This window comes from Chiloscyllium plagiosum, unplaced genomic scaffold, assembly GCF_037043375.1.
Source record: "Chiloscyllium plagiosum isolate Xiang-an unplaced genomic scaffold, Cpla_swu_hap1 HiC_scaffold_13, whole genome shotgun sequence".
NCBI classification, from domain to species: Eukaryota; Metazoa; Chordata; class Chondrichthyes; order Orectolobiformes; family Hemiscylliidae; genus Chiloscyllium; species Chiloscyllium plagiosum.
This window is the reverse complement of record NW_028270151.1, coordinates 3,111,752-3,130,024: the sequence shown is the minus strand read 5'-3', so window position 1 is coordinate 3,130,024 and position 18,273 is coordinate 3,111,752. Positions and strand designations below refer to the sequence as shown.

At 47.1% G+C, this 18,273-nt stretch overlaps 1 protein-coding gene and 1 long non-coding RNA gene across 4 annotated transcripts in view; one reads left to right on the top strand and one right to left on the bottom strand.

Moving 5' to 3' along the window:
* The window catches only part of rhbdd1 (rhomboid domain containing 1), a 93,612-nt gene extending 84,937 nt beyond the window's left edge, over positions 1-8,675 (bottom strand). Inside the window, exon 1 of one of the 2 annotated variants that reach the window (XM_043702861.2) lies at positions 8,569-8,675. The gene's annotated coding sequence lies outside the window, so the exon portion shown is untranslated. Of the gene's footprint in view, positions 1-8,564 lie in introns of both variants that reach the window. The other variant, XM_043702862.2, reaches the window with a different exon arrangement.
* Positions 8,676-8,751: 76 nt separating this feature from the next.
* LOC122556245 (uncharacterized) lies at positions 8,752-16,656 on the top strand. 2 transcript variants are annotated; one of them, XR_015759086.1, is made up of 2 exons: positions 8,752-8,876; positions 14,284-16,656. It is a non-coding gene; the product is annotated as an uncharacterized LOC122556245 (long non-coding RNA). The 2 variants fall into 2 exon arrangements; XR_015759085.1 differs by having other exon boundaries at positions 8,764-8,876; positions 14,291-16,656.
* Positions 16,657-18,273: the final 1,617 nt, after the last annotated feature.

Here is an 18,273-nt window from a genome sequence, read left to right as displayed (position 1 = left end):
AGTTTTGTGAAGGGTAGGTTATTCCTCACAGATCTTATTGAGTTACTTGAGAAGGTGAGCAAACAGGTGGATGAGGGTAAAGTGGTTGATGTGACGTATATGGATTTCAGTAAAGCGTTTGATAAGATTCCTCACGGTAGGCTATTGCAGAAAATACGGAGGCATGGAATTGAGGGTGAATTAGTAGTTTGGATCACAAATTGGAAAGATGTCAGAAAACAGAGGGTGGTAATTGATGGGAAATGTTCGTCCTAGAGCTCCGTAACTAGTGGTGTACTGCAAGGATCTGTTTTGGGTCCACTGCTATTTGTCATTTTTATAAATGACCTCAATGAGGACATAGAAGGATGGGTTAGTAAATTTATGGATGACACGAAGGTTGGTGGAGTTGTGGAAAGGGTTGAAGGATGTTGTAAGTTACAAAGAAATGTAGCCAAACTGCAAAGCTGGGTTGAGAGGTGGCAAATGAAATTTAATGCGGAAAAGTATGAGGTGAATCACTTTGGAAGGAGCAAGAGGAATACAGCGTACTGGGCTAATGGTAAGAGTCTTGGTAATGTGGATGAGCAGAGAGATCTGTGTCCATGTGCATAGATCCCTGAAAATTGCTCCCAGGTTGATACTGTTGTTAAGAAGGCATACGGTAAGTTAGCGTTTTTTGGTAGAGGGATTGAGTTTTGGAATCGAGGTCATGTTGCAGCTGTACAACATCGGCACAACATCGTGGGCTTGATTAGAGACAGCCAGCACGGATTTGTGAAGAGTAGGTCTTGCCTTACAAGTCTTATTGAATTCTTTGAGGAGGTGACCAAGCATGTGGATGAGGGTAGAGCAGTGGATGTAGTGTACATGGATTTTAGTAAGGCATTTGATAAAGTTCCCCATCGTAGGCTTATGCAGAAAGTCAGGAGGCATGGATAGAGGGAAATTTGGCCAGTTGGATAGAAAACTGGCTAACCGGTCGAAGTCAGAGAGTGGTGGTAGATGGTAAATATTCAGCCTGGAGCCCAGTTACAAGTGAAGTTCCGCAGGGATCAGTTCTGGGTCCTCTGCTGTTTGTAATTTTTATTAATGACTTGGAAGAGGGAGTCGAAGGGTGGGTCAGTAAATTTGCAGATGATACGAAGATTGGTGGAGTTGTGGATAGTGAGGAGGGCTGTTGTCGGCTGCAAAGAGACTTAGATATGATGCAGAGCTGGGCTGAGGAGTGGCAGATGGAGTTCAACCCTGTCAAGTGTGAGGTTGTCCATTTTGGAAGGACAAATAAGAATGTGGAATACAGGGTTAACGGTAGGGTTCTTAGTAAGGTGGAGGAGCAGAGGGATCTTGGGGTCTATGTTCATAGATCTTTGAAAGTTGCCACTCAGGTGGATAGAGCTTGTAAGAAGCCCAAGGTGTATTAGCGTTCATTAGCAGAGGGATAGAATTCAAGAGTCATGAAGTGATGTTGCAGCTGTACAGGACTTTGGTTAGGCCACATTTGGAGTACTGCGTGCAGTTCTGGTCGCCTCACTTTAGGAAAGATGTGGAAGCTTTGGAGAGGGTGCAGAGAAGATTTACCAGGATGTTGCCTGGAATGGAGAATAAGTCATACGAGGATAGGTTGAGAGTGCTCGGCCTTTTCTCATTGGAACGGCATAGGATGAGGGGTGACTTGATAGAGGTTTATAAGATGATCAGAGGAATAGATAGAGTAGACAGTCAGAAACTTTTTCCCCGGGTACAACAGAGTGTTACAAGGGAACATAAATTTAAGGTGAAGGGTGGAAGTATAGGAGGGATGTCAGGGGTAGGTTCTTCACCCAGAGAGTGGTGGGAGCATGGAATGCGCTGCCTGTGGGAGTGGCAGAGTTAGAATCATTGGCGACCTTTAAGCGGCAATTGGATAGGTACATGGATAGGTGCTTAAGCTAGGACAAATGTTCGGCAGAACATCGTGGGCCGAAGGGCCTGTTCTGTGCTGTATTGTTCTATGTTCTACAAAACTCTGGTGCAGCCGCACTTGGAGTACTGTGTATAGTTCTGGCCACCACATTATAGGAAGGATGTGGAAGCTTTGGAAAGGGTGCAGAATTCATTTACCAAGATGTTGCCTCGTACGGAGGGAAAGTCTTATGAGGAAAGGCTGAGGGACCGGAGGCTGTTTTCATTAGAGAGAAGGTTAAGAGGTGACTTAATAGAGACATTACTAGATGATCAGAGGATGAGATAGGGTGGACAGCGAGACCCTTTTTCCTCGGATAGTGATGGCTACCATGAGGGGACATAGCTTTAAATTGAGGGGTGTTAGATATAAGATAGATGTCAGAGGTAGATTCTGCACATAGAACATTATAGCGCAGTACAGGCCCTTCGGCCCTCGATGTTGCGCCGACCACTCAGAGAGTAGTAGGGGTATGGAATGCACTGCCTGCAACAGTAGTGGCCTCACCAACGTTAAGTGCATTTAAATGGTCATTGGATAAACATATGGATGATAATGGAATACTGTCGATTAGATGGGCTTTAGATTGTTTCCACAGGTCAGTGCAACACTGACACAAAGGGCCTGTACTGTGCTGTAGTGTCCAAGGCAGCAACACTCATATCTGATGAAGCAATTGAAAAAATGTTTGCTTGAAACATTTCCCCACAAATGCAATGCGAGAATTAATTGTACCTAATTGTTTTAAAAGTATTTAAATCGAATTGCTTGAAAATATTGGTCCAAATATTCATGATTCATTCCAAAACCCAAAAGTGCAGCACTGCAGAACTCAATTACCAATCTGCTTTACAAGTTCTCCAGTATTTATGTCCTTCCTCTAATGTGCTGAATAGAACTGTACATAAACACCAGCCTGGGCCTAACCAGCAACTCTTTTGGTTCCAGCAGTACATCCCTGCTTTTGTAATTGATAAAGGAAAGCATTCCACAAGTTACTGTCCTGACACCTTCAGCGACCTGTACAGATACTCTGAAGGTCTCTGACTTCCTCATCCCTGATCTGCTCTCAGTCACAGTATTTAAGAGTCAGATTATGTGATGAGATACGGAGTCATTGGCAATTTTAGAGGGAAACAATTGTTTTGCTTGCATCTTTGTAGAGTGAACACCTAAATAAAATCTTCTGGTTCCAATGAAGAGTCACTGGACTTGAAATGTCAACTCTGCTTTCTTCACAAAGATGTTGCCAGACCTGCTGAGTTTTTCCAGCAAATTGTGTTTTTATTCCAGCACCTGCAGTTCTTTGTTTTAATAAAAGCTTATTGTTGTAAATGCTGCAGCCCCGAGTATACCCTTGAAATGTAACAATTATAAAGTAAAATGCCTTTTTTTCTGCTTAACCTATTTTTCTAATCGACCTGTTCAGAGATGTCATGTCACATCTCTGGAGCTGGTGGGGCTTGAACCAGTGGGGAAGACATTACCACCGCACGGATGATTTGGTTTATGCGAAAGTTGGTAGGGTGGAAGGTGAGCACCAGGGGCGTTCTGTCCTTGTTACGGTTGGAGGGTTGGGGTCTGAGGGCGGAGGTGCGGGATGTGGACGAGATGCATTGGAGGGCATCTTTAACCACGAGGGAAGGGAAATTGCAGTCTCTAAAGAAGGAGGCCATCTGGTGTGTTCTGTGGTAGAACTGGTCCTCCTCGGAGCAGATACAGCGGAGGTGGAGGAATTGGGAATATGGGATGGCATTTTTTCAGGAGGTAGGGTGGGAAGGGGTGTAATTCAGGTAGCTGAGGGAGTCAGTGGGTTTGTAAAAAATATTGGTGTCAAGTCGGTCGTCATTAATGGACATGGAGGGGTCCAGGAAGGGGAGGGAGGTGTCAGAGATGGTCCAGGTAAATTTAAGGTCAGGGTGGAATGTATTGGTGAAGTTGATGAATTGCTCAACCTCCTCGCGGGAGCATGAGTTGGCGCCAATGCAGTCATCAATGTAGCGGAGGAAGAGGTGGCGAGTGGTGCCGGTGTAATTACGGAAGATGGACTATTCTACGTAGCCAACAAAGAGACAGGCATAGCTGGGGCCCATGTGGGTGCCCATGGCTACCCCTTTGGTCTGGAGGAAGTGGGAGGATTCGAAGGAGAGATTGTTCAGGGTGAGGACCTGTTTGGCCAAACGAATGAGTGTGTCGGTGGAAGGGTACCGTTGGGGATGTCGGGAAAGGAAAAAACGGAGGGCTTGGAGCCCCTGGTCATGGCAGATGGAGGTGAAGAGGGATTGGATATCCATAGTGAAGATGAGGCGTTGGAGGAAAGTCTTGGAGGAGGTGGAGGGCGTGGGTGGTGTCTCGAACGTATATGGGGAGTTCCTAGACTAGGGGGGATAGGACAGTGTCGAGGTAGATAGAAATGAGTTCAGTGGGGCAGGAGCATGCTGAGACAATGGGTCGGCCAGGGTGGTCAGGCTTGTGGATCTTGGGAAGGAGGCAGTGCGGGGTTCCCGGACTGAGGTTGGAAGCTGTGGGTGGGAGATCTCCTGAGGTGATGAGGTTCTTATGGTCTGGGAGGTGATGGGGGGGTGGGGTCATGGTCGAGGGGGCGGTAGGAAGAGGTGTCCTCGAGTTGGCATTTGGCGTCAGCGGTGTAGAGGTCAGTGCGCCAGACTACCACTGCGCCTTTATCTGGTGGCTTGATGGTGAGGTCAGGATTGGAGCAGAGGGATTGGAGGGCTGCACGTCGTCAGACCCCACCCCTCCAACCGTAACAAGGACAGAACGCCCCTGGTGCTCACCTTCCACCCTACAAACCTCCGCATAAACCAAATCATCCACCGACATTTCCGCCACCTCCAAAAAGACCCCACCACCAGGGATATATTTCCCTCCCCACCCCTTTCCGCCTTCCGCAAAGACCGTTCCCTCCGTGACTACCTGGTCAGGTCCACGCCGCCCTACGACCCACCCTTCCATCCTGTCACTTTCCCCTGCCACCGCAGGAACTGTAAAACCTGTGCCCACACCTCCTCCCTCACCTCTATCCAAGGCCCTAAAGGAGCCTTCCATATCCATCAAAATTTTACCTGCACATCCACTAATATCATTTATTGTATCCCAGTCTCCTACATTGGGGAGACTGGGCGCCTCCTAGCAGAGCACTTTAGGGAACATCTCCGAGACACCCGCACCAATCAACCAAACCGCCCCGTGGCCCAACATTTCAACTCCCCCTCCCACTCTGCCGAGGACATGGAGGTCCTGGGCCTCCTTCACCGCCACTCCCTCACCATCAGACGCCTGGAAGAAGAACGCCTCATCCTCCGCCTCGGAACACTTCAACCCCAGGGCATCAATGTGGACTTCAACAGCTTCCTCATTTCCCCTTACCCCATCTCATCCTAGTTTCAAACTTCCAGTCCCCTTGACTTGTCCGACCTGCCTTAGCTCCTTTTCCACCTATCCACTCCACCCTCTCCTCCCTGACCTATCACCTTCATTCCTCCCCCACTCACCAATCGTACTCTATGCTACTCTCTCCCCACCCACACCCTCCCCTAGCTTATCTCTCCACGCTTCAGGCTCTCTGCCTTTATTCCTGATGAAGGGCTTTTGCCCGAAACGTCGATTTTGCTGAAGCTCCTTGGATGCTGCCTGAACTGCTGTGCTCTTCCAGCACCATTGATCCAGAAAGATTTCATTGACCCAATCAAACATAGATACACAGGGGGGCTCAAGAATTTAGTACAATCTCAGAGTAATGGGTTGATAATTCTTCAAAAAGTTGTTTGATTCTTTGAAATTCTTCATCTCATATTATTGCAGATGACCTTTTACTGAAATAGTTAGATATTTGATCACTCGGTCAGGGTAATCAAGAGATATGGGGAGGAGGTAGGGAAAATGGAGTGGAGACAGAAAACTGGCTCGAGTCTACTGTCTACTCCTGCTCCTAATACTTATTAAAATTAACTGAACCTGGGTATCAATACATACTGAGATAGGCATATGCCTATCTATGCTGTAGTTTTAAGTAGCAAACTCTAGGTTACGTTCAAACCAGGAACAGTTTAAATCCAGAGGAATATTCATGAAGGTAGAGGCAAGTTTCACCCTTTCAAAGTGCCAGGTTTAATGACATGTGGCATTTTGAAAGAGAAAAAATAATTCTGATTAATACACAGAAAGAATCAAACTATAGCAATAATATAATTGCAAAATACATCCTGGAATTGCGAAATAAAAAGAGAACATGCTGGAGAACTAATGCTGAGTTAGGTTTAGGACTGGGGTTCTGGGTCAATTCTGAACGTGAGTTATTCTGGGCATAAAAAAAGTTAACTGTCCCTTTCTCCACAGATGCTGCCAGATCTGCTGAGTTTCTCCAGCATCTAGTTTTTATTTCAGAAGCTGGCAACTTGAGTTCTACTGGCCCGATAATCCAATATGATTGCCTTGGCTTATATCTGAAATGTATTACTTGATCAATACCAATCATCTATAGAACAGAACAAGACCTACTGTCCACCAAATACAGGCTGTCTGTGGAGCAATGAAAGCAGACAGGTCTGGGCAGCATCTGTGGACAGGCAATTACAGTTAATATGGGGGGGGGGGGGAAAGAGGCGGGGGGGGGGGGAAAGAGGCGGGGGGGGGGAGATGGGGGAGGTGTGGGGAGGTGTGGGGAGGTGTGGGGAGGTGGGGGGAGGTGGGGGGAAATGGGGGGAGATGGGGGGAGATGGGGGGGATGTGGGGATGGGGGGGGAGATGTGGGGGGAGATGTGGGGGGGGATGTGGGGGGGGATGTGGGGGGGGATGTGGGGGGGATGTGGGGGGGGATGGGGGGAGATGGGGGGGGGATGGGGGGGGAGATGGGGGGGGGATGGGGGGGGAGATGGGGGGGGGGATGGGGGGGGAGATGGGGGGGGGGATGGGGGGGGAGATGGGGGGGGGGATGGGGGGGGAGATGGGGGGGGGGGATGGGGGGGGAGATGGGGGGGGAGATGGGGGGGGAGATGGGGGGGAGATGGGGGGGGGATGGGGGGGGGATGGGGGGGGGATGGGGGGGGGATGGGGGGGGAGATGGGGGGAGATGGGGGGAGATGGGGGGAGATTGGGGGGAGATTGGGGGGAGATTGGGGGGAGATTGGGGGAGATGGGGGGAGATGGGGGGGTGGGGAGATGGGGGGAGATGGGGGGAGATGGGGGGAGATGGGGGGAGGTGTGGGGGGATGGGGGGAGATGGGGGGATGGGGGGTGGGGAGATGGGGGGAGATGGGGGGAGATGGGGGGATGTGTGGGGGGATGGGGGGAGATGGGGGGAGATGGGGGGAGATGGGGGGATGTGTGGGGGGATGTGGGGAGATGGGGGGATGTGGGGAGAATGTGGGGGGATGTGGGGGGAATGTGGGGAGATGGGGGGAGATGGGGGGAGATGGGGGGGGATGGGGGGAGATGGGGGGATGGGGGGTGGGGAGATGGGGGGAGATGGGGGGATGTGTGGGGGGATGGGGGGAGATGGGGGGAGATGGGGGGATGTGTGGGGGGATGTGGGGAGATGGGGGGATGTGGGGAGAATGTGGGGGAATGAGGGGGGAATGTGGGGAGATGGGGGGAGATGGGGGGATGGGGGGATGTGGGGAGATGGGGGGATGTGGGGAGATGGGGGGATGTGGGGAGATGGGGGGATGTGGGGAGATGGGGGGATGTGGGGAGATGGGGGGATGTGGGGAGATGGGGGGATGTGGGGAGATGGGGGGATGTGGGGAGATGGGGGGATGTGGGGAGATGGGGGGATGTGGGGAGATGGGGGGATGTGGGGATGTGGGGGGATGTGGGGAGATGGGGGGATGTGGGGAGATGGGGGGATGTGGGGAGATGGGGGGATGTGGGGAGATGGGGAGATGGGGGGAGATGGGGGAATGTGGGGAGATGGGGAGATGGGGAGATGGGGGGATGTGGGGAGATGGGGGGATGTGGGGAGATGGGGGGATGTGGGGAGATGGGGAGATGTGGGGAGATGGGGAGATGTGGGGAGATGGGGAGATGGGGGGAGATGGGGAGATGGGGGGATGTGGGGGGATGTGGGGAGATGGGGGGAGATGGGGGGAGATGGGGGGATGTGGGGGGATGTGGGGGGATGTGGGGGGATGTGGGGAGATGGGGGGAGATGGGGGGAGATGGGGGGATGTGGGGAGATGGGGGGATGTGGGGAGATGGGAGGATGTGGGGAGATGGGAGGATGTGGGGAGATGGGGGGAGATGGGGGGAGATGGGGGGGGATGTGGGGAGATGGGGGGATGTGGGGAGATGGGGGGATGTGGGGAGATGGGGGGATGTGGGGAGATGGGAGGATGTGGGGAGATGGGAGGATGTGGGGAGATGGGAGGATGTGGGGAGATGGGGGGAGATGGGGGGATGTGGGGAGATGGGGGGATGGGGGAGATGGGATGTGGGGGAGATATGTGGGGAATGGGGGAGATGGGCGGGTGGAGGGATGTGGGGGGGGGATGTGAGGGAGGTAGGGAGATGTGGGGGTGGGGAGATTGGGGGGGTGGGGAGGGTGGAGGGATGTGGGGGGGGTGGGGGGGGGGCGGGATTGGAGGGTCGCGCGCTTGGCCGTTACTATTTGAAAATGCCGTACTCACTGTGACGTCAGGCGGTCCCGGCAACTAACGTTCCCCCCGCCCACCGCGGCCGCGGATAAAGGTTCGACTCTCGGGAAGGGTCACCTGACGCGCTTGCGCAGTCTCTCTACCAACCCCTCAGGTGCCGGCATCCTTCACAACTACGCCTGCGCACGCGGCCCGTCGACATCACGCAGGCGCAGTGATGACCTCATTCCCAAGCCTGTCAGGGAAGGCCACACCTGATGTAACTGAGAGATTTCTTCAGAGAGAGAAATGGCTGGCAGCTGGACTGAGGAGCTGCATCACTCCCTATCAAAGATAACAAGGTGCACTATTGTTTTCGTAATATCCACTGACACGACGTAGGCACGGGAGAAAATACTGCCCTGACCCAGCTAGGGAAGAATTAGGCGCTATGTCAATACATGGTGAGAGTCTCCACACTGTATAGTGGATGTTGGTACTAAAAAGTAAGTGTTTTACTGTGAAACACAATTCCACAGCACGTGTCATGAAGGGAGTGAGCTTGGACTGAAGCCCAGAAATAGTAACAGAGTCATGAAGCACAGCAAAGGGCCCACTGAGTCTGCACTGGTCAAAGTTAAAGATCACACAGCAACAGGTTGTAATCCAACAGGTTTAGTTGGAAGCACTAGCTTTCAGAGCGCTACTCCTTCAGGTGGTTGTGGAGCAGAATCATAAGACGCAGGATTTATAGCAACAGGATTGCAGTGTCATGGAATGTAATATTAAACAAAATCAGCTTGAGTGTTTGACCTACCCTCCACAAAATCATGTTGACTATCCCTAATCAAATCATTCCTTTCAGGATGATTATAAATCCTGTCTCTTTTCCAACACTTTACCCACAACCGAAGTAAGGCTCGCTGGTCTATAATTACCAGGATTGTCCCTATTCCCCTTCTTGAAGAAGGAGTCAACATTTGCTATCTTCCAGTCTTCTGGCACTATTCCTGTTGACAATGATGACAGAAAGATCAAAGCCAAAAGCTCTGCAATCTCCTCACTGGATTCCCAGAGAATCCTAGGATAAATCCCATTCAACTCAGGGGACTTATCTATTTTCACACTTTCCAGAATTACTAACACCATTATGTTCTTATGATTCTGCTCCCCTCTCTGCAACTGAATCCTCAACTTCCTCACTCAGACTGCAATCTGAAAGGATAGGGAGCAATATGTCCTCCACCATAATTCTCAACATCTGTGCCCTGCAAGGCTGCACACTCAGCCCCTTACTGTACTCTTATTTACTTGTGACAGTGTAGCCAAATTCAGCCTCAACTCCATTTACAAATTTGTTGATAATATTACTTTGGAGGGTCAGATCTCAATCGAGGCTGAGCACAGGAAAGACATAGACAGCTTACTGACAGGATGTAAAGATAACAATATCTGCCTCAATGTCAGCAAAATGAAGAAGCTAGTCATCGACTTCAGGAAGTGGAGTGGAGGACACGCCCGTGTCCGTATCAGTGATGCTGAGGTGAAGGTGGTCAAGAGCTTCAAGTTCCTCAAAGTAAATGTCACCAACAATCTGGCCTGATCCATCACGTCAACACCATAGTCAAGAAAGCACAGCAACAACTCCCTTCCTCAGAAAGCTAAGGAAATTCAGCATGTCCACAATGACTCATTCCAATTTTTAAGAGAAAGCATGCATCCAGATGCATCCCAGCTTGGTTCGGCAACTGCTCTGCCCACGGCAACAACAAATTACAGAGTCCATCACGAAAACCAGCCTTCCTTCCATTGACTCCTACACTTCCCACTGCCTCAGGAAAGCAGCCAACATTATCATAGACCCCTCCCACCTCGGTTATACTCTCTTCCATCAGGCGGAAGATACAAAGGTTTGGAAACATGAACCAACAGATTCAAGAGTAGCTTCTTTCCCACTATTATCAGACCTATGAAGGGACCCCTCATACATTAGAGTTCATCTTTCTCTGCACCTTCTCTGTAGCTGTAACACTATATTCTGTCTTCTGTTATCTTGATGTACTTATGTAAGGTATGATTTGTCTGGTTAGCATGTGAAACAATACACTGTATATCAGTTAATGTGACAATAAATCAACTCAAATCAAGTATGAAATGTTTGGGATATTTGATTTGATTTGATTTTGGATTTTATTGCCACATGTACTCAGTAGAAAAGTACAGGAATATGGTGAAAAATGTATAATGTCACCACACAAGGCACCATCTTAGGTACAATACCTTAGCGCAGAATCTTAACAGCAAGGTAGAAAGAAAATTAAACATCACGGTATTTAAACTAATACAGCAGGGGAATGGGAACCAAAATTGTAGGACAGATACAGAAGAGGATGAGAGTAGGGAGTTCCAAAATCAAGTATCTGACACTGGCAAGCGAGAACCTGGATTGAAGTGTGTGCATTTCAACACAAAGAGCATCCGAAATAAAGTGGGTGAACTGGCAGCGTGGGTTGATACCTGGGACTTCGATGTTGTGGCCATTACGGAGACATGGATAGAGCAGGGACAGGAATAGCTGTTGCAGGTTCCGGGATTCAGATGTTTCAGTAAGAACAGAGAAGATGGTAAAAGAGGGGGAGTTGTGGCATTATTGATCAGGGACAGTATTACAGTTGTAGAAAGGATGTTTGGGGACTTGTTTATTGAGGTAGTGTGGGCTGAGGTTAGAAACAGGAAAGGAGAAGTCACCATGCTGGGAGTTTTCTATAGGCCTCCGAATAGTCCCAGAGATGTAGAGGAAAGGATAGCAAAGATGATTCTCGATAGGAGTGAGAGAGACAGGGTAGTTGTCATGGGGGACTTCAACTATCCAAATATTGACTGGGATCACTACAGTACGAGTACTATAGGGTCAGTTTTTGTCCAGTGTGTGCAGGAGGGCTTCCTGACACAGTGTGTAGACAGGCCAACAAGGGGCGAAGCCACTTTAGATTTAGTACTGGGTAAGGAGCCTGGCCAGGTGTTAGATTTGGAAGTGGGTGAGCACTTTGGAGACAGCGATCACAATTCTGTCAGGTTTACTTTAGTGATGGAAAGGGATAGGTGTACTCCACCGAGCAAGAGTTACAGCTGGGGGAAGGGAAATTACGATGCAATTAGGAAAAATTTAGGAAGCGTAGAATGGGGAAGGAAACTGCAGGGGATGAGCACATTAAAAATGTGGAGCTTATTCAAGGAAAAGCTTCTGTGTGTCCTAGATAAGTATGTACCTGTCAGGCAGGGAGGAAGATATAGAACGCGTGAGCTGTGGTTTACTAAGGAAGTGGAATCCCTGGTCAAGAAGAAGAAGAAGGCTTGTATTAGGACAAAATGTGAAAACTCAGTTAGGGCGCTTGAGGGTTACAAGGAAGTCAGGAAAGACCTAAAAGCTCAGAAGAGCCAGGAGGGGACATGAGAAGTTGTTGGCGGATAGGATCGGATTAATCCTAAGGCTTTCCATAGGTATATCAGGAATAAAAGAATGACAAGAGTTAAATTAGGTCCAATCAAGGGATGAATACAGATTTCTCCAGCTTCCTCATTTTCCCTCCCTCCACCTTTTCTCAGTCCCAACCCTCAGACTCAGCACCGCCTTCTTGACCTGCAATCTTCTTCCCGATCTCTCCGCCCCCACCCCCACTCTGGCCTATCACCCTCACCTTGACCTCCTTCCACCTATCGCATTCCCAACACCCCCAAGTCCCTCCTCCCTACCTTTTATCTTAGCCCGCTTGGCACACCTTCCTCATTCCTGAAGAAGGGCTTATGCCCGAAACGTCGATTTTCCTTCTCCTTTGATGCTGCTTGACCTGCGCTTTTCCAGCAACACATTTTTAAGCTCTGATCCCCAGCATCTGCAATCCTCACTTTGTCCAATCAAGGATAGTAGTGGGAAGTTGTGTGTGGAGTCAGAGTAGATGGGGAAGCACTAAATAAATATTTTTCGACAGTGTTCACTATAGAAAATGAAAATGTTGGCGAGGAAGATACAGAGATACTTGCATCTAGACTAGAAGAGATTGAGGATCACAAGGAAGAGGTATTAGAAATACTGCAGAGTGTGAAAATAGACGTGTCCCCTGGTCCGGATGAGATCTATCCTCGGATCCTCTGGGAAGCAAGGGAAGAGATTGCCGAGCCTTTGGCATTGATCTTTAAATCATCATTGTCTACAGGAATAGTGCCTGAGGACTGGAGGGTAGCAAATGTGGTTCCCCTGTTCAAAAAGGGTAGTAGAGACAACCCTGGTAACTACAGACCAGTGAGTCTCACTTCAGTTGTTGGTAAAGTGTTGGAAAAGGTTATAAGAAATAGGATTTATAACCATCTAGAAAAGAATAATCTGATCAGGGACAGTCAGCACGGTTTTGTGAAGGGTAGGTCATGCCTAACAAATCTCATTGAGTTTTTTGACAAAGTGACCAAACAGGTAGATGAGAGTAAACCGGTTGATGTAGTGTATATGGATTTCAACAAGGCGTTCGATAAGGTTTCCCACAATAGGCTATTATACAAAATGCGGAGGAATGGGATTGTGGGAGACATAGCAGTTTGGATCAGTAATTGGCTTGCTGAAAGAAAACAGAGGATTGTAGTTTATGGAACATGTTCATCTTGGTGTTCAGTTACTCGCGGCGTACCGCAAGGGTCAGTGTTGGGTCCACTGCTGTTTGTCATTTTTATAAATGACCTGGATGAGGGCTTAGAAGGGTGGGTTAGTAAATTTGCGGATGACACTAAGGTCGGTGGAGTTGTGGATAGTGACGAAGGATGTAGTAGATTGCAGAGAGACATAGATAGGATGCTGAGCTGGGCTGAGAGGTGGCAAGTGGAGTTTAATGTAGACAAGTGTGAGGTGATATACTTTGGAAAGAGTAATCGGAATGCAAAGTACTGGGCTAATGGTAAGATTCTTGGGAGTGCAGATGAGCAGAGAGATCTCTGTGTCCATGTACACAGATCCCTGAACGTTGCCACCCAGATTGACAGGGTTGTTAAGAAGGCATATACAGTGTTTTGGCCTTTATTAATAGAGGGATTGAGTTCCGGAACCAGGAGGTTATGCTGCAGCTGTACAAAGCTCTGGTACGGCCACACTTGGAGTATTGTGTACAGTTCTGGTCACCGCATTATAAGAAGGATGTGGAAGCTTTGGAAAGGGTGCAGAGGAGGTTTCCTAGGATGTTGCCTGGTATGGAAGGAATGTCTTACGAGGAAAGGCTGAGGGCCTTGAGGCTGTTCTCGTTAGAGAGAAGAAGGTTGAGAGGTGACTTAATAGAAACATACAAGATAATCAGAGGGTTAGATAGGGTGGACAGGGACAGCCTTTTTCCAAGTATGGGAACGGCAAACACGAGGGGACACAACTTTAAAGTGAGGGGAGATAGGTATAAGACAGATGTCAGAGGTAGTTTCTTTACTCAGAGAGTAGTAAGGGTATGGAATGCTTTACCTGCAACGGTAGTAGATTCACCAACTTTAAGTACATTTAAGTCGTCATTGGACAGGCATATGGACGTACATGGAATAGTGTAGGTGGGATGGGCTTCAGATTAGTAAGACAGGGTGGCGCAACATTGAGGGCCGAAGGACCTGTACTGCGCTGTAATGTTCTGTGTTCTATATAGTGTAGTGTAAAACATATGAAATAAGGTTAAAAGTTACAAGTTGCAGATCTTCTTAGTTTTAAGTAGAAAATAAATAAATTAAGCTGAAAGTTCAATCATTAAGTGTTTAGCTGCAGTGGGACCATACTTTGAAGAATCACCTCAAGACTGGAAGTCCCTGCTAAGGCCACGCTGAACCAAGAGACTACCACATACGGCTGAAAGAGCACCACGCTGGACCAAGCAACCTCCACACTGGGGCACTGAGAGATCACTACATCGGGCTGAGGGTCCAGCAGCCAGGCCGAGAGACAGCAATTTGATTTTGACTTGTTTTGATTTATTGTTGTCACATACCAAGATACAGTGAAAAATGTTATTATTTGGCAATTGTTTTGGTGTATCATTTGCAAACTCGGAGCCTTTACTAACCATAGAAAAAAAGAGGAATGTGCCTTCATATAGCACCATTCATGTTTCACGAGAATCCCTACAGTGTGGAAACAGGCTCTTTGGCCCAACAAAGTCCACGCCAACCCTCTGAAGAGTAACCCACCCAGACCATTCCCCTACATTATGCACGTAACCTACACATTCCTAAACACTATGACACTATGGACAATTTGGCATGGTCAGTTCACCTAACCTGCACATCTTTGGACTGTGAGAGGAAACCAGAGCACCCAGAGGAAACCCACACACACGAGGAAAATGTGCAAACTCCACACAGACAGTCGCTGGAGGCTGGAATTGAACATGGGTTCCTGGCGATGTGAGGCAGCAAGGCTAACCACTGAGCCACCATGCTCCCCAAACATCTTGAAGCACTTTGTGGTTAATGAAATACTTTTGAAATGCAAAGGGGCATTGCTGAACACAAAACAGTCCATTTGCACACAACAAGGACTAAAAAACAATGTTGACAGAAATGCCTAGGTAATAAGTTTTTTGATGGTGTTGATCGAGAGATAACTGGCCATGAGAACTCTATAGCTCTACAAATGGCCTTGGACTCTGTGTGTCCATCATCGTATTAGTTCTTCAATGACTCTCAGCCCATGTTATGTGTTTACGTGGGACATTAATCCACAACTTTCTGGGCATTGATTCCAGAGTCTACTATTGAGCCAAAGCTGACACTTTTTAAAAAATCAATGATATAAAATGGAAATGAAATTACCAAAACTAAGTATTTGGGTTTCCAGCTTATACCTCTTTTCAGATGGAAAAATTGCCCTCTGTTTCTAACTTTTGGATTTCTGATCAAATCCTATAGATGTGACCTGCAATTTTGACTCCTCTTAGCTCTTAAACACTAATGTGGAAACTTCAACAATAGCCACATGGGATAGTAATGGACAGCTACTGTCCTGTGTGCAGTCAGATATATTAATAGTAATAATAATAACTTTTTGTTATATATATTCATTAAAATACAGTAAACTGTGTATAAGTCAGCATAAGCTGCTGCCCATTTTCATTATGAAAAGTATAAAAAGAAATGTATCATACAAAGTTAGGACAAATTTCATTTTTGGTCCGTACACAGCTTCTTGACTTCTTAAGTGGTTTTGTGACGCGCCTTACTCCATGGCGCCAAAGTTGAACTTGAGGATGCAACATCAAGGAGGAAAAACTCTGTAGCAGCCCTCACCGCCACTGACCAGACACAGAACATCACCTCTGCCAAAGCCACCTTATTACTGCCAATAGCCAGGAGACTGTCCCAATTCTTGAGAACTGGGGCCCAACTCAACTTCCGAGAACTGGGTGACTGTCGAAGCTAACTCCCGAAGGCCAGGGATCATTCACTCCACTGCAGCCAAAACATCAGAGAGAAAGAACAGACCCCCAAGCATTGATGCTGGAACAGTTGCTCAAGCTGTGACCACCATGGTCACTGGATCCACCGCTCAACAGCTCCCCGCAACCTCCCTCCACCACCGCAGCAGCAGAAAGAAGAAGAAATGAATTTGATTCAAAAGTTAAATGAAGAAAAATAAAATTTTTAAAATGGAGAATTCAGTTGGTCATGCGAGAGGGAGTGGTTGGGTTAGGAGCCCGAACACCTCCTTTCTTCCACCATCTTGAAACAGAATGAAAACTGGATGTGAATGAAAGGAAATTAAAATATTTTACTGGCTTAAGAACTTGGCACAAGTTCATTATTAAAATAAATTTTTGTTAATCATAGAAAGAGTAAAAGTGGTATACCATTTCTATGCTGAAAACATTGATGTTTCACAGTAGTCAAACTCAGACTATAGAAGGACTGTAATATTTATCCTTCAACTTTATTTCCTTTATTTTCCTAATTTTGCTATTAAGAACTGTAATGTAGAACTTTTAACATTTTTTATTTCTCTATTTTAGTACCTAAGATTTGTAACTAGGTGTTTGTACCTGAGATGGTGCTGTGTGTGGAAACATTGGACACTTTTTCACTGTACAGCTGTGCTTGAGTACATATGACAATAAAGCTTAGTTTTAATTCTGATTCTAATTCACTATTTTATTCCGTGGAAATCTGTCACCTTTGAATTTTATGCAATGGGCGCAATACGCAGGACAGAGATATATACCATTATAGCCTCCTTTTAAACTCTGTAGTGAGATATTCTGAGACCTTGTATAGTTGCATCTGTCCCATAAATTATGAGTTTCAAGACAAATTTAGCACAGTGATCAAGTTACTGGAGACTGCCAACACTCATTAAATCTATGACCTGGTGAAAATGGATCATGAGAATTAAAATATTTTGAAATTTAACTTCTTTGGTTTCAAAGAATAAATCTAAGGATTGAATTGATTCAATTTCTAAATTTCAATGAGCTAAATATCAATGTGTGGCTTACATTATCCTTCCCTTAGCTATGACGCTAAAATACCCTTCTGTGGGTCAGGGATGTTCAACAATTAAAAAAAAATACAAAACTGGTTTAATGGTTACTTAATATATAGATAATTAATTTTATACTGCATAATTCTACCTCATATTTCAAGCTTGTCTTTCCTTCCTTCCTGAACACATACCACAGAAGCAGTGAAGTCCAAGAGATGAACTGATTCAAAAGACAAATCTTAAGGACTGGAACAATGAAGCCCTTACAAGGGGAAAACAACAATCTGAAACTCTCATTATCTTCTCTTTCTGTTTATCCTTTGCACTCTGAGAAAAAATAAATCACTTGCTTACAAAATGGAGCAGTTTCAGCTCCCATGAAGAATTTCACAGCTGTATCAATCTCTGCTACTGTGAGGATTGAAAAACTATTCAACACCCATCTATGAACAAATTTATTTGACAAAGGAAAGAACAAAAATTATTTCAAAGACTATTCTAATAATGAAGAAATTATCATTTCCCTACTACTTTTAGGGTAAGGGTAGTACTTTCACCCACTGTTCAGCTTGAAGTTGTGTTTCTGCAGACAATGACATCTCATGAACTCTAGCAGAAAGTAAGATTTCACCGTGGGTGGCATGGTGGCACAGTGATTAGCACTGCTGCCTCACAGCGCCAGAGACCCGGGTTCAATTCCCGCGTCAGGCGACTGACTGTGTGGAGTTTGCACGTTCTCCCCGTGTCTGCGTGGGTTTCCTCCGGGTGCTCCGGTTTCCTCCCATAGTCCAAAGATGTGCAGGTCAGGTGAACTGGCCATACTAAATTGCCCGTAGTGTTAGGTAAGGCGTAAATGTAGGGGTATGGGTGGGTTACGCTTCGGCGGGTCGGTGTGGACTTGTTGGGCTGAAGGGCCTGTCTTCACACTGTAACGTATTCTAATTCTAATTCACCATTATCGACAATAGAATAAACGTGGTGATTTGTGGGAGTTCTCCTTTCTTTGACACCTATCTTGGGATTATTAGGAGACTCCTGCATTGTATTCTGAGCTCCAGAGAAAGGTTTAAGGCATAAGGTGTTGCCACTACAACAGCTGCACTGCCAATATGAAATACTTCTTCAGATTTCTTTTTCAAATCATTGCTATATGTTCAACAAATTCCATTTATACTCCTTTAATCACACTCCTCCACTGCAATATGGTCATTTTCCTCCATTGCACCATTTCAAATGTGTGACTCCTTCTCTGTTGTTTGATCGTGCCATTT